Below are 17,454 nucleotides of genomic sequence, written 5' to 3'. Positions count from 1 at the left end.
CAACATTTGTTTTAAATTGGTAAATTAGACAGAAAAATGAATGCTTTCTTCTCTTTCAGGCTTCTCTTTTCTTCAAGCACTTGATTAAAAAAACAACTACGTTTTAAAATAATTTATGTACTTTCAATGACTTAATTTATGGTTGGATCATGTGAGGTACTGAAAACAATAACACATTCTTTTCATTTGTTTAGAGAGAAATCCTTCATGACTATTTATCTTCCAGTCCAGACAAAACAGTTTAACCTGAACTTAAAACGTAAAGTTTATGTAAAAAGAGAGCAAGTACTGGCTCTTCCAGTGATTGAAATGATGCAGCTGCTGTGAAGGGCATTACGCAGGCAGAGTGGACTTTGGCATAGATTTCAATGTGTCTCCATATGCATTACACTCTATCTACCATGAACAAAAAGTCCATATCCAATAGCAATTTCAGAGCTCTGTGTGTGTGTGTGAGTGTTTGAGAGAGAAAGAGTGAATGAGTGGATTTATAAAGCTAGCTGATATTATGCAGAACAACCTTTATTCGAATTTGGTTGGCAACTATAGCTGACTGGCAACAGATCTACTGTACCTGTTTCCAGAGCCGTTTCTCAGCAATATTTGTGCCAACTTGCTTTCAACTTCCAAATTCAAGCTTGCTGTTACAAAGCATTCCTGTTGAGAGGTTGAGCCATAAGATGATTCTTCAAAAATCACACCTTTATGTAGACGCAGATGTCATTCATACGTAATGGCAAATCAGGAAGACATAGTTTATTAGATCAAAGCTTAATTTGAGTTTTCTATCAATTCTTACTGAACACTACTGTATGTATGCAGCGGTCTCCCAGTTCAGCTGTGTATAATCACCAAGCTTCACTTGTCACGTATTTCATTTTTTTCTTCTTAAGAGTGAATGGATTAAAGGTCATACGTCATGTGGACATCTAGTGTTGCTGAAATTTAAAACAAAGATTTCGTTGGTATTATATTTCATAGTTAGCAGATCTGTTCTGGGGTGCATTTCCCAAAAACAACTATGGTTGCAAGTTCTGTCGTTACCAATAGTGTTCAATGGAACTAACCACCATAGTTAGCTAACGATGTTTTTGGGAAACGCACCCCTGTTTAGGAGATGGATTCAAGGTGACATTTTTAATCAATGCTTTGGCTTTAAACACCACAAAAAAAAAAAAATTATTCTGCAATCATTTACTCACTAGCATCTCGTTCCAATGTGCTTTCTTACTTCTGTAAAACAAAAAAGTTTTTCAAGTATTTACAAATAAAAGGTACTGTAGATTTTCATAAAAATGTCATAGAAGTGTCATAGCTCCCCTTTGCACATGATAATTTATTTGATAAAAAGTGATACCTGGCTCATGGACAAATCGCTATTTTGAGTTGGATCTTTTCAATGAATAAGTTAACACGAATGATTGAATGATTGATTCATGAATCAGAAAAACCTGGTTCTTGAGTTTGTCTTAAAACGGGCTCATCGGGTAATAGCTTACTGTTGGATGATGTAAAATTTGGTCAGTTCACTCAAAAAATTATCTTGCAACTTAAGACATTGAATATAGCCCATAAGTAATATTTTCTCTTTTTATTTTTTGTAGAAGAAAGAAAGTGAAGCCGTTTTGATGCTTGATAGCATCATTGTCCATTTAACTGTAATTGTGTGTAAAATGTCCTTTGTGCTCCATGGAAAAAAGAATGTCATATAGATTTGGAATGACATGGAGATGAGTAAATGATGACAGATGTATTTTCTTAGCAATAGCAGGCTTTCATATTTGATCAGCATTAACAACATAAGCAGCTCCAGTTCACCAAGACTGAACTAATAACTTGTCATATCCATTATGCTACTTGAACTTTAGTTGTCATGACTGACCTATACCTTTGAGCTTCACAACATTTTCAGTCATCCAGAAACATTCTTAATAAATCACAGGATAAAGGGACCCAATCTTCTTGTCTTTCATCTCTCACTCCAGAGCATGTCTCTACAAGTCTGGGTGGATAAATGCTGCGTGGCTCAGACTCCAGCGAAACTTGTGTCTGCTAGTCAGTTTTTTAGAGATGGAAAATATCCAAGGACAACAGAATCAACAAAGAAGCTTGAAACAACCTCTTCCAGATATTTGTGTCAGAGCACACTTAAAACTACACCTGAATGCAGGGCTGGACTGGTAATCTGGCATACCGGGCAAATGCCCGGTGGGCCGACGCACTTGGGGGCCGGTCCATATAATATGTTTTTTTTTTTTTAATTGGCCAACGACCGGCCCATAAAGCAGGGGCAGCAGCCCATTGGTTCATTTTCCATACTGACACTGGCCCAATCATCTCTTAGCAAGCTCCACCCCTCCCCCTCTGTTTCTTGTGTCAGATGCAGTCAGTGGCTCAGAGCCAGAAATCAGTGGATTTAGGATGGAGAAGCAAAAGCGCAAGGGCAAGGGGGGTGCGGAGAAGTTGCGGCCAAAAAAATAAAAATTCTAGGGGTTGATGCCTCAACATGTGCAAAAATAACCGACATGTTTAGTGCTGTAGCTTCAGTTTCCAAGCCAACAGTACCTGACGACACTTTGCAAAAACAGGTGAACATAGCACATGGAGGAGAGGTGACTAGCCATGGCGGCGCCGGCGGCACCCAGGCAGAGGAGCAGGTGTCTGACAGTGAAGTCAAGGAGGGACAGAGTGAGCAGGAGCGTGTAATTGAAACGGTAAGCAGGGTAGCTACATGATTTAACAGGGAGGGAGTGTTAATCAGGGCGGATGCAGGAGGATAGTGTGTGTGGGCCTAGCTGGGCCACGACGAAGATGATGATGATTTACCTAAATTAATGAATATTATAATAAGACAACATAATCGTTGTCGCTATTATAAAGTCTGTCAGATTGTCACCTACTGCACTAGCCACTCAGTCAGCTAAAGTCAAATAACACAGCATAAGCTATTTTGCATTGTTTTTGTAGCTAGGTTAGTGCAGAGTTAACTTATTCAATTCCAACTTTGGATGACTATTCTAATGTTAACCCTTTAAAACCCATAACGGCCGTCGACGGCCCTTCTCTAGAAAAACTTAGATGATGCCATTTGATTATTTTAATTATTAAATCATCTCTCTGTAATAGACAGAGTTGCAGAGAAGAGCAAGCTACTGAGGAAACTGCTGCTATTGTAAGGTGAGATGAGATTATTGATATTATTATTAAAAAAAATATTCATAATATTGTAGACTGAAAATGTGACTCATTATTCCCCTATCTCCCTCTCTCTCTCTCTCTCTTTTAGGATGTCCTCACTTTTGAAGTTCATTGTTTTTGAGGATGTTCAGAGCACCATGGAGCCATTTCCACTAAGTAAGTATAAAATATGTGCAACCATCTCTCTACATTGTTATATATTAAAGATACTTGTATGGTGATCATTTTACTCATTCAGTTATCATTCTTGTCCCTCTCTCTCTCTCTCTCTCAGGATGCCCTCACTTTGTGTAGGCCCTACTCCACTGTCACCTTTGATCACCACCAGGGAGTAAAGAGAGAGTGAGTACACTGGTCCATGGCACTTAGTTCTCAGCTTTGTAGGGGTTTTTGGGAATGGAACAGTAGATATGCATATCTACAGGGACCGCAAGGATGGTATACTTGTTGGTTGTGTCCGATCGATTGTGGTGGGCCGGTCTGAGCAAAAATGCCAGGGCCCTTTTTTGTCCCAGTCCAGCCCTGCCTGAATGTTCTGTGCATTCAGGAATTAAGAGTTGTCATTCCCATTACCCAGATCCTAAAGATGTCCTCACTTCCTTGTCCCAACATGCTACACAAGTTTGTCACTGTAGGAAGCAAAGTAATTGGGATCTGTGTCAAGGCAACATGTGATAATTGTTGGGCAAATATGTTCCTCGTTACAGCCTTTTAAACAAGACCCAGCAGACCACAGCCAAACAGCTGTAACACCCAGCATGGAGTTTTTATTTGTCATAGATTCCGATCAGAGCTGTGATGAAAGACCTCAAGTAGACCATCCCATTTAAAACCAAACAGGTCGGCTTCTTTCTGAACGCAAAGGAGTTCAAGAGATATCACACCAAAACCAGGAGCATTATCCACCCTGGAGTATCTTAGAAGTTCATCTCAGAAGCTAAATGGAAACATGCTGCAAAATGATGTCTTTGACCTTTGCACTTATGTCTCATATTTTTTTACGACGTCTTGCACATGAGCAGCATGTTTTTATAACGGCTTGTCAGGTTAAAAGATGTTCAACTTTTTAATGCCATGCTTTTTGCATTTTGAAAGTTCTGTGTGAACGCCCCTTGATGGTCTGTTTTGCAAGGAAATACAAGCAGATGAGGTTAATGAGCATTACCAGAAAGACTTATACATCTGGGATAAACTCAAAGAGCCTTTCTCTCAAATTCATCTTCCCTTCATGTTGTCAGCGTAAATAAGATAAACCTTGTACACACTTTATTTTTTGCATGGGAGGACAGCCAGTGGGGATAAGGAAGTGTGTGAACGTAAGGATATTGTGGGAGCTAGGAGGAATTTAACAACTAAACACACTCTTTTCCCTTCTCCATATGTGCAATCTATGCACTTTTGCTACAAATCCAAAAAAAATGGATTCACTTCTGAAAAACAAAACCTCCACCTGATTCCTTCCGCGTGCATGACGTCATCCCTACTGAAGATAAACAGCAAAATGTCTCAGGAACCATTGCTTGATTTATTTTTAGAGGGTGATTTATGTAACTGCAAAGCTTCAGTATACACACTTTGTTTTCACAGATGTGTGGTCTCCACTCTCGCTCTGCTACCCTTAAACTTGTGCATGACAGAGGTTTAATGGCATGACTTTTCTTTCTCAAATCCAGGCAGACAAAATAAACTTCATCTGTACCACAAATCTAAGAAGGAATTTTATTTCTGCATTATCTGTATTTAAAGATGACCACAATGAAGATTTTGCATTTAACAGTATTATTTCTGTACTATAAAATGGTGCCAAATGGAATTGGATTTTTCCAAACAGGCTACCCTTCCCCTGAGATGTCAAGCACCTCACCTTAAAATTAGGATAAGTGTAAGAAAAAGTGACGAGGATACTGAAGATCTTGATGAAGATGTTTATTACAGCATAGCAGTGGCAAAGCACATGTAGTACCTTTGGTTCAACGGATTCGGAATGAACCCCGAACATCCTAAGCTTAAACCTTTTATACAGTTAAGGTTTACTACCCTTCATGTAAATTAAGTAGAAATTTAATCACAGAATGAAATTAAATAATTTATCACAAATTATATGTATTTAAATATCAATGCCATTAACACATGTCTCATCGATTATAAAGAATCACCCCCTTTTGATAGTAAACATATTTTCACATCAGCATCTGCTTGTGACTGAGCTACAGTCATGTTGTTCATGCAGTGCTGTGTTTGGCAAGGTGTGAATGGCCTCTTCCTTATTTCCATTCAACAGTTCCAACTGAGTTTCTGAACTGCCTATCTTCTTAAGCAAATCATGATAGCCCATCCTTCTTTTGTGTGAAAAGTGACACTGTGTCCCATCCTTCCACAAGCAAAACAAACAACTTCCTGATCTTTCCTACCTTTCTCCAAACAATGCCTTGCTATGTGACCATCCTTTCCACATGCATGACAAACAAAGCTTTGATGAGGTCTCTCATTGTCTTGACAATGCCTGGCAACGTGACCAGCTTTTCCACATGCATTCAACAGAGAGTAACACCTTCTGAATTTACTCTTTCAAATCTCCTTGGTCTCTGATGGAAACCATTAGATAATCTAGAACATTCTCTCTTGCCAAAGGCAGCCCCTTACCAAAAAGCAGTAAACTTCATGTTTACTTTATTAAGTATACTTAAGTAAAGTTCAAGTATATTTTTATGTATACTTCATGTAGTAAGTATACAGATATCAGTGTACTAATAGTATATTTGTAAGTGCACTATTTCAATACTCTTTGGGACTAAATTGGGCCACTTTCTAGTATGTAAATGTATACTTTTAAGTATACTTTAAGTATAACAGTATAGTAAACTTTGAGTACACAACTAGTTTACATAAAAGTTTTTAGCTTGTACTGCAACTACTAAAAGTGAACTTATAGATATACCGATAGTTTACTTGTAGTAGCATTTTAGTACATTTTGAAGCATAGTTTCAGTAAACTACTAGTTTGATAGTTTTATACGGCAAGTATACTCTAAGTTTTTTTAAAAGTGAACTTTACATCATACTTTAAGTATACTACTATGTCCCTATTTAGGTATTAATTTTGTTGTATGAATATCTGAACATACAAAACATCAAAAGAAATAACAGGGTATCTGCTTGTAAACAAAAACATTTTATTCTAGTTTCATACATTATTTTTGCTCTTGAATGTGGGTAAGTTTCATAAATAAATAAAAAAATAAAGAAATTAACAACATTTTGAACAAAAAGCTGAAAAAAAACCATGAATTGGATTCAGAATGATAATCAAAACATAGATGGAGTCGATCAAAACCCCAAAGCTTGACAGTCATTATTACCTCTTCAGTGGTTGACATTTCATTCCATAACGTTACACAGTTTTGATGCAGTTTTAACAGTGGAAGTTATTGTTGTTTTGGTTACTTCTTCACTTTTTTTTTTTTTTTTTAATTCTGTCCAGAAGATGTGTACTAGCTCCCCCTAACATATAACAATGAAAATACAGATTCTCGGAGCACAAGTATAGCTCAAATATATTTAGACTTTTTCTAAGTATAAGTCAAGTATACTTAAATGTCATTTTAAGTATATTTCTGAGAAGTACATAAAGCCCATTTCTGAGAAGTACATAAAAAGAAGACTAAGAGTATACTTTCCTATTTTTTACACTGCCCTCCAAAAGTTTGGAAACACCCCAACCTTCCTATGCCTTCCAACAAGACAATGACCCCAAGCACACTGAGAGGAAACAGTCAGCTGGCATCGTGTCTGTCATGGAATGGCCTCCCCATTCACCCGACCTCAACACAATTGAGCTACTATGGGAGGAGGAACTGGACCGTGATGTCCGTAAGAAGTGTCCAACCAGTGTGAATCATCTTTGGGCAATCCTTCAGGAGGCTTGGAGTAATATACAGTATCAAGTCAATGTTTGAATAAACTGACAGATTATGCAGAGCTGTAATAGCTGCTAATGGTGGATATTTTGATGAATCAAAAAAAAATAGTTTTTCTATATATAAACTGTTTATGTAATAAAATATGTTTTCGTAGTTTGTGTTGTCCCTTATCAGTGCAAAATTATCACAAATTAAAAAGGATTCATACCAATATTGTCCAAAACCCCACTTTTCTAGGGCGTTTCCAAACTTTTGGAGGGCAGTGTAGTTTAAAAGAAGTATACAAATAGCACACTTGAATAACTTCTTTTTCGTAAGGGTAACCAGTTCAAACCAGCTGCCATGCTTCAAAACATACCTAACCAGCAAATGCTATTTTTTTTTTCAACAGGGAGAAAATACCTTTACTCACATCTTTTAATTTACTCCTTTATAGCCAAGTAGGACTATTATCCAGATATGGCAAAACTGATAATGAAAGTGCTTCGATTTCCTCATCTTGAATTGTGCATTACAACACCTCTGAAAGAGAAGCAGATCAAGGTGCCTGCTATCCAAATGTTATTTCCTGTGTTATTTCTATTTTCAGAGCATGTTTATCATTTCTAAAGGAATTTGAATCATTTCAAGGTTTCGCTGTGGAAAAGCAAGTGGACCCACTTAGGCTCCAAATGGCTCACATCTGGCTGGGCCTCCCCTTCCCCATCAATTTGTCTAGTTTCGGGGGTACAGATGAGGGGGCATGGAATAAGACGTACGTCTCTAACAAGAGCCCAACAGCCCTTGCGCACTCTTTTAAGTTCACATAAATGTCTGAAAGTGGAGAGAGAGACATCCTGTGAAGACATCTGCTACCTACAAAGAAGCTACATGCATGCAGATACACGCATGGACATGCTGGAGAATACAAAGGTAGTCTTCATCTCTGGTGTCATATTTTGGTTGGAACCCTTCTTTGTGTTTGGGAACTGAAGCTGGGGTGCACAGGAGACCCAACTTGCTTGTTGATAGACTTAACATGCTAATTTTGTTTACACTCCCTTTTCAGCGCTTTCCCTCCTGATAGGATACATACTTGTTGTGTGATGTATGTATTCAGGGGAAGAGACACACAAACATCTGTAGAGCAGCTTTATGGTGGTGGAGCATGTCTGTGTGTAGCCAGTGAGACTGTTATAGCTGTGATGTGGCGCCAGTGTTGTGGTTTCCCCATCTGTATTAAAATATAATTGAATGACTCACCTATAGCACAGACAGTAAAGTACCACGCTAAATTTTATAGACTTTAACTGATACACTGTTATTGGACATTTGTACTTCCACACAAGGAAAAGTTACTGTCAGGATGTGCTTGAGGATGTCTTAGAATATACATACAGATTTCTCATTGTCATTCAAAAGTAGACTGTCATTTTAAGTAGACATTGATTAGGGAATGCTTCTTTACCAAAGTGTCATCCAATAATGTACAAAGTGTTTTGTTCTGATACAAATGAAATACTGATTAATTGAGAGATGGATTGTTTTATGTTTTTTTTAACTCTTTTCTTACGACTCTTCTGTGGTAGTTCTTAACCCACAGGGTTGTGTAGTAACAGTCAAGCAAAATTCTATTATGGAACTCCTGTAGTGACATATTCACGGTTCTAATTGAGAGTTAAAGGTTATAGAATTGTATTGCTTGACTAAAATTGTGTGCTTAATATTAGCAGACATGAATGTGTACATACTCTGCTTTTAATTGTATGCTTGTGGGAGAGCTGAAGGAGAAATGAGGTAATACTGCAGGAATTTGTAAGATTATCTCATTGCTGATCAATGTGGGAACACTGCATGACTCGGGCTATTTGCCTTGGTAATGTCTTAACTTGGAGCACCTGCCGCTTCCAATGTTCAGCTGTACCCAACTATAAATCTCAAAATATTTCTGGGAAACCTAGAAGGCTGAGATTGAAAGATATGAGAGATGAATACAAGTAAGAGAGGGTGGGGTATGATTGGAGGCTTATTCTTTTGTCACCATGTTCATGGGGAGATTGAGTATGGGGGACTGCCGAGAGGGACCCTAAAATGAACATTTAAGCATTCATGAATGTCATTGCATTAGATAACACAATGACATAGCATTTCATTTATAAAAAGGTAGACATGATGAACAGCATCCTTGGTTACTCTGCTACATCTGTGTATCCACAAAAATCAGCTTGAGATCAGTTGTTAAACGTCATGCTAAAATGTCTAGGGAAAATGTAGTTAGTGCTGAGAAAATGTTTAGCTTAATTTGTTTGCAGAAACAATTGGTTTTGCTATCTAATGTAATAGTGTGACTGTACATGTGGACAGAAATAGTGATTGCTGAATATGCAACTCAACAAACGTCTTTATGGCTCTTTATCACAGTTCTGAATATTTAAAAATAGAGTTTTAAAATATGTGCAGAGGAGAAGTTTCAACATGCCTTGACATTTGTGCTTTTTTCAGTTGCTTATAACAATATAAATGGCTAAATCTAATAACACTGTAAACAGCACAAACTGGGCTACAATAATATGTTAGCAGCATTTATGTACATGATTGTGTTTTTGAGAAAGCAACGTTTATGCGTGGTTAGTGAAAAACTACAATTTTGAAGTCACTGAAATAAGGCCATAAAACACACATACAGAACAATTGTTCACAAGACTTTTGCGAACTGGATCTTGTAGCCTAGAAATTTTGCTTCAAAATTATGTGAAAATCATCTTGTTTATTTGCTCACAGAAAACAATATATTGATTTACATTTTTTAAGACATGTTTTCTGATCGAAAGCCAATATGCGAGGGAGTGGCAATGGTCTTGAATATTAAGTGCTTCTCACCTGAAAGACAAAGGGCCCTCCCCTAAAGGCTGCTAATGGGCCATCAGTGTGACTGTGACTTTGAGGCAGGTAAGAGAGAATGGGAGGAGATATTTAAATTATTTGTATTTTATTTACAACACAGTATAACCAAAACATACATAATGAAGGTCAAAAGACACATTATTGTGCACACTGATCTAACCACAGAGTTGTGAACAGACCGAGTCATTCCTGCAACAGATTCTGTTCAACAAGTGAAACAAGTAAATCATACCTGATATATACGTGTGTTATTTAAGTGTTTCTGCTTCTTTCCATGGATTCAAGAAGAAAAAAACAATCAGTAGTCAAGGATCTTGTTTTACCATAGAATATCAGTGTAATTGAACATCTGATGTTGGTACAGCGCTCTCAGAGAAAAACAGTTTGAAGAGACTGAAAGTGAGCAGGATTCATCATCTGTGGTGCAGGTATCTGATTCAATAAAATACAAACCACAAAAAAAACAAAGAAAAGAAAAAACATTTGTGAGCATGTTTATATCAGGAGCATCTGTATATATAAAGGTTTTTTAGCCATAGACTCACGCATGCTTTGTACTATCATAAAAAAAGACATTTTATATCTGAGAAACTAATTATTATTGTTTAGCACATTATTAAAATCTATTTTTATGTTCTAGACTCGTAGCATTCATCATGTTAGAGTGTACACTCATATTACTTGTATTGTTTTATAAAGAGCATGATCGTGCTGTAAGAAATTTAAATACAATGAAATGCCCATCATATTCAAAATATTTTACTGGATTTCAAACATTTTAGTCAAGAATTATAGTTTGGGAAAAACCCAACTATGATTTTGTAGTCATATAGCCATCCTGTATGATTTTATAGTATAGAAGATATGATTCTGAATACTGTCATAGACTCACGCATGCTTTGTACTATAAAAGGATGTGCTTTGTGAGAACTAATTGTTATCGGTTAGCATGCTATTAAAATATATTTGTGAACAGAGTATTAATAATAAACATGGTCTAAACATTCTTAGATGCGTAGCATTTATGTTGTTGTAGTTTGGGAACAACCCAACTAGTAATGTGTTCAAGTTTGTCACAATAACACGTTAACTAATGCAGAAATAAACATTACTTACTCATCAGATCGATCTTCTCTTCTGGATTAAATATTGTTCTTCTTTTGAGGGAAATCCAGCCTTTACTCAGCGCATCTTCTTCCAGAAACAAACAGTAGCCGCGATTAAGGATCTTCTCACTCTTTATGTTGGGCTTCTCCAAGCGCACGCGGCTCTCGTGGATATTTACAAAAAAAAAGCAGACACTTCAAGCTTTCTATAACTCTCATGTCTCTGTGTTCAGAATTTGCCGAGTTACAGTTCATTTTAGTGATGCGTTTCTAAAAGCAGTTCGCTGAGACGGAGAAGGCAGAGAGCTTTGTTTTCTTTTTTCTTCAAAAGCACAACGTTTAGTTATTATGAGCGTATACAAATAAAAGTAGACCCCTTACAGATTCGAATGGTGTATTGCTCTTATCTGTACAATCAAGCTCATTTCTGCCTTATCAGGAAACTCTGCCCCAAAACCCATATCCGGTTTGTCGAGCCCTGAGGGTTAAAGACACTGTACTGAGAAAAACAGCCATATTTTTTGCATATCCTTTCCTTGCCCTTGCCACAATTCTGCAAAACTTTAAACCACACTTCTCTCAATAGCGAATCTATAAAGTTGGTTTTATAGTTTCTTTTGCTCTATCTTTTGTGGTTTTTCCATTTAAAAGCGAGATACTGGCGCAAATATGTAGACTTAATTCAAACGTGCAGAATTGTAACATGGCTGTGAACAACTCTTAAAAACTAACCCTTGCTACTTAACAAAAAGCTGGTAGAGTTTTACAAACTCAAGTGTCCTTATTTTTAATTTTAAAAAATGTTTGTTTGTTTTTGAACGTACAAAAATGTATGAATTTAGAAAATCAATGACTATCATTTATTAACAAATGTACATGGAATGCGAGTCCAAATTCCCAAGCATTCAGGCCTTTTTTTTTTGCAGAATGGTCAATTTATCGGGTAGTGTGTTATGATTAAGAGCCTGGTTTCACTTGACCTATACTGTTTGACCTTAAATAGATGACCCATTGCTGTATCCTGTAATTTTCTGTATAACAGCTGCCTGTCTATCTTTGTTTTCATGAGTTGAATTTGATAATAAACAGTTCTCCAGCCCAGTTATCTCTGCAAGCAATTATTTTACTAGACATATCGACGATTTACAACTGTAAGGTTTATAAACATAACATTGGTATTCCAAAATTAATGAATGATTCCAGAATTTGTATACGGTTATAAACTTAGGGAGAGAGGCAACAAGTGATAAAGGTTTGTGAGATCAAAACCAATTAGATCCTTAGCCCAACTGCTGAAACCTGTCAAAGCCTGTCAAACAAAACAGTTGCATAACCCACACTGTGAACCCTACCAGAGCGTGATGAGGTCAGCTTCTCTAGGCCACATAAAATGCATTAAAAGATGCACCCACATTGTCAGATTTAATTTTATTTTGCATAAGTCAACCCTAAAACAGTCCTGCCAGTGTAGAAAATAACATCAACCCACTGTATGTCAGTGTATGTATCCCAACAACGGTTCCGAAAGCAGCAACGTGAAAAACGCAGTCATAGTATAACTCCGTTTACCCTTAAAAAAAAAACAACACACTTGCAAAACTCAGTCAAAACATGCCAAAAGAGCAAAGAAGGGCAGTGTCCTTGCTTGGGCTCCAAACAGTTATCATAGTCAAACCAAAGATAAACGGTCTTGTTGTCCTTATATCCATCTCCTCCCATGTGACTTCCTCCTTTACTCCCCCTTCTCTCATATTAGTGTCAGTTCCTGCAGGACAGCTTCTCGTCTGAGCCTCGTGTATTTCTTTCCCTTGCATCTCTTGTCTCATCTCTGGCTTGTTTTCCAATGCAATGCTTCTGGTGTTGCAACATCACATCAACAGACATGTTAATAGCAGTTTATTGGCTGTTTATTTAGAGATTTCTGCAAATACAAGCATACTTATTACAGAGTGTCAAACGTGCAAATTTTTCAGCTTGTTTCCTGGAAGAAAGGGACAAGGTTTATCCTTACTTATCCTGGGAGGTATCAAATTTGTCAATTTGACAACAGAATTCCAAAGCTTTCTTTTCCTGTTGTTTCACAGAAGTCAGGCACAAGATCTCACAAATCCACTTTTACTTGTAATGACTAGCAGAGTTTACATAGTATTTTTAATGACTTAAACCATCCACTACATCACCCTGCAGCTCTTGCCTGGTTTACGGAAGAGGTGCAACCTGGGAGACCTGCTGAGGGGAAACCATAGTTGCTGCTGTCACTGTACTGCATGTGGTTGATATTTTGAATTTTTGTTTTGCAGTCAATAGTTATTTCACAAGACTCGCTCCTCAGCAGCGAAAATTAAAAATGACTGTTGCAATTTTGTTTGTTAACCACACAGTAAAGACTTTATGTCTGTAAAGCTGTGAAATATCAGTCAAACAATGACGTACAAGCATATACCAAAAAACAAAACAAAAAACAAGGTAGTTCAGTTCAGTTTGACCATGTAGCACTGATCGTATCTGAAACAAAGTGTGGGAATAATGTGAAACACGGCAGTACGGTTTTGCTTGTTCCCAATGTTTTCTTGTGTTATGTGTCTGCAGGTGGCTCTACAGGAGACGGGGAGGAGGAAATGAGCCAGGAGCAGTTATAAAAAAAAATCAAGAGGGCTCACTAACGTGTGTTTGAGTGTGTGCAATATATTATGGAATGATGCAACTTTTAAATTAATTGATAAGACAGACAAACGTCTATCTCAGATGTCTGTTTGGCAGAACTAATCTATCATCTCTAAAAAAAATCTGAACTGAATATGAATTATACAGCATTGCAGCTGCTAATCTCGTAAAACTGCATCCTCTAGAGCCTCCTCTGCACCTCCATGCTAGGATTAGTTTTTCCTTTTTGATTGGGCTTGTGCACCTACAGGACTTCAGCCAGCCAACCAGATGGTGCACCCTCTGTCTTTTCTTGAATGACTGTTTCGGCAATCCTGGGATAATACTACACTTTCTGAACCTCTTCCCACAGCTCCTCTCCCACAGATGTCTGACCTTTGGGTCAGAGTTGGAGATTGTGAGTGGACAGAAAGACTTGTGCAAACATCTGCACAAATGATTTCACCTGAAAAAAAGCATGCTGACGGTCTCCAAATCTCAGCGCAGTGACCCAACATGACTTCAATGGGCTGGTTGACCTGGAAAAAACATCAGGAGAAGTTCTACATCATAGCCCGCCATAACTAGCCTGCTCAACATTGAGACACAGTGACATTAATGACTTGTTTTTACTAGGAAAGGGTTTGATTTTCAGTCTTAATTGGTCTTTAAAAACAGCATCTTGAAGTTGTGTCCTTATTTGGGGTGAAAACAGGCAGTTTTTAATATGGCTGTGTTGGTTAACACTGTCCTGTTCTGTCCTTAGGTTACGTTTTAGACATCATATTCCCAAACACAGTGGCTTCACCATTCAGGATTCTGCCCTTTTGAACTTGATGGAAGATAAGACATTGTAGACTTTGTTTTTGCACTATACTTTTCCCTTCTGGCTGTTTTTCTATTAGGTTTTACAAGGTTTTTGAGTTAGTTGACATTGTCTCTACATGTCTCCTGTGTTTACTCAGATTGGACAGAATGTCCCTCCGGGCTCCATGTCTCTCCAAAGTTATAATTGTGGTTCAAGGATAATCAGAGTATTCTTCAAGTTGCACAAAGCTTTCATGAAAATCTTTCCATTCGGTTCCTCACTCAAACTGCTCAAAACCTTAAAAGCAAAATTGTGCGTTTCAAGAAATTACTTGTGGCATTAAAATTTGAAGCCTTGAGAGATTCACGTGCATAATTGGAAGACAAAATCTTATGGCAGTGATGTGGAATATCTGAATATTCAGACGGGTGGCATTTGTAAACGTTTGCACAGTTGTAAGCGAACTAAATTATAAACCAGAGCTGCCACCACATTTGAGGTGACTCCCGGAGCAATGTGTTTGTCTCTGGATTCTCTATAGATTTTACAGATGTCTGTTTGATGCAGTATTCTCATATTCTTAAGCTAGAAGGAAAAATCCAACAGCAAGGGACCTCTTTAATGCTGTGGCTGGGGTGGGAACTTCTACTCCGTGGAATGGAAGCACTGTGGTTTGCCTTTCTCTCTGTATATCCATGTCAATTTTAGGTTGCTTTTTTTCCTTTTTCTCCAAAGGGTTCCGGTCTATGGCAGACAGACACTGGTAATTATTTCCATCTTCCACCACAGAAGCAATGTCCAGCATGAAGCAAATACCCTATACATCCACCCACTCGCACTAAGCTTTTCTCCCTTCATCTTTATGTTTCTAAATTCTCATCCAACCTTTTGTGACTAGTCTCCCCAGTGGCTTCTTGCAGACAGAGAGACCTTGTACACTCATTTCAGTCCACAAATTCCTAAAGCATTTCATACGTGTGATATTAGCTCTGGAGCATAAGAAATACAATCAAAGTCTACAACTAAATTAGTCTTGACAGATCTACCTGCAGCATGACATTACTAAGAAGCTCTTTTGACAGGCTTGTGATTACATAATGTCTTGGGTTTTAAAGGGAGAATGGCCTCTTCTGAAGCATAGCAATGAACGAAAGGCTTCTGGGTACAAAAATGGGGATCCATTGCCCCCTTCTGGATGGGTTCAGCAAGAACCAGAAAGTGATATAGGGTTACATTAGAATCAGTCTTCCAAGCATGAATGTGTAACTTTCTTTTTACAGTATGAAGGTGAAACCTTGTCTCTAGTAATCAGTAGACATTGTTGTGAATTATGGTTATGCTGTACTGTCTGTAACAAGCTTATTTGGGTATCAGGGTGTTAATGACCGTATTCTCCAGCGAAACAAGCACGCCACCATATTTAGAATATTGTCTTTGAAGTCCCATTTGTGCAGTAGCTCTGTATATTTCTATGACGTCGCTGTCTGAGAGTAATTTAGCTGGTAATGTGTGGATTTATGCATTGCAGAGTTAAGTTATTATGAGCGTAGTAATGTTTAAAGCAAATGTCTTAATGTCAGTTGACCAGGAAGATTTTAAAACGAACGGTTCATTCATAAAACCGGAGAGCACTGTGGAAATGCAACCAGAAGACAATACAACAAACGCAGGGCTAAAAAGTGGCGGGGATACATAAGGTCAACACAGGGCAAGCTCGGGCATTGTAAGGCTGATGATACACGGGGCAACTTTTTGAGCAATGTTGCTTACCATCAACGGGCAGCCAAGTGAGAAACAGGGCCCATGACAAATCTAAATATCCAGATAGAAAATTGACACTCAATGGCAAAGTGCCCAAGCAAAACGTATGAGCAAGAGAGATTACAAAAAAAAAAAATATATATTTTTTTTTATTAGCTGGAAAGACGCATGATGCGGACACCAAAATGCACTGCATTAGGAAAGACCTGTAGCCTGAATGCAGGATGTGCAAAATAAGACCGATTCGAACATTTGTTATTAGACCCCCCATTTCACAAATTTCATTAATCTTTTACTGACAAAAGCTGTGCTTTCAAATTTGTTAGTTTATTTAATTAAAACACTTAAAAACAAGACGAATCTTAAGTTTCTTTTAGACGTTATTTTGACTGTTGTGAATGGGTCTGGGACTGTCCACAGAGTTGAACAAGTGGTTTGTATCTTCTTACTGGATGTGCTCTAAATCTTGAACGCTGAAAAATAAGTCAAAATAGGCATTTTACATATTCCAAAACACATCTGGGCCCGTATTCACAAAACATCTTAAAGCTAAAAGTAGCTCATAACTCGCCAACTTAACTCATCTTAAAAATAATGGGTGTCAGTCCTAAATTTAGAACTTCTAAATTTTTGCTCTAAAAAGTATTTCACAAAGCGTTTTAGCACTAAAACTAGCTCCTAAAGCTGTGAAACATTAAGAGTAGTGAACAGGACTCCCAAGTCACCGAGGCCAAACTATAAACTATCCTAAAACGTCAGTTGCTGGCAATCTGCCTTGGACCGTAAACATTTTATAAACATTTGACTATGTGCTTTTAAAAAGGTATCGCCATTGATTTGGGAGGTCATCACAACTTCAAATTTTCCTTTTGATTATATGCTTGTTTTCATTAACCAGTTGGGCAAGAATTAACAGCTGTTCTTGTGTCCAGCTTGGTTTTCTTTGTTCGCACATCTTCCTATCAGCCATGATTATTCTACTCCGTTAATTAAAAGGCTGTTTAGATGCATATTCACTCATTTTTTACAAGCATACAGGCTGACAATTAGCGGAGCATAAACGTACATTATATTGTTTAATTAGTGACACTTAGCCTTTATTTTAAAATCTTTTTCAATGTGGCAATTACATTTT

This window comes from Barbus barbus (assembly GCF_936440315.1).
Source record: "Barbus barbus genome assembly, chromosome: 39".
NCBI lineage: Eukaryota > Metazoa > Chordata > Actinopteri > Cypriniformes > Cyprinidae > Barbus > Barbus barbus.
This window is presented reverse-complemented; position numbering follows the sequence as displayed.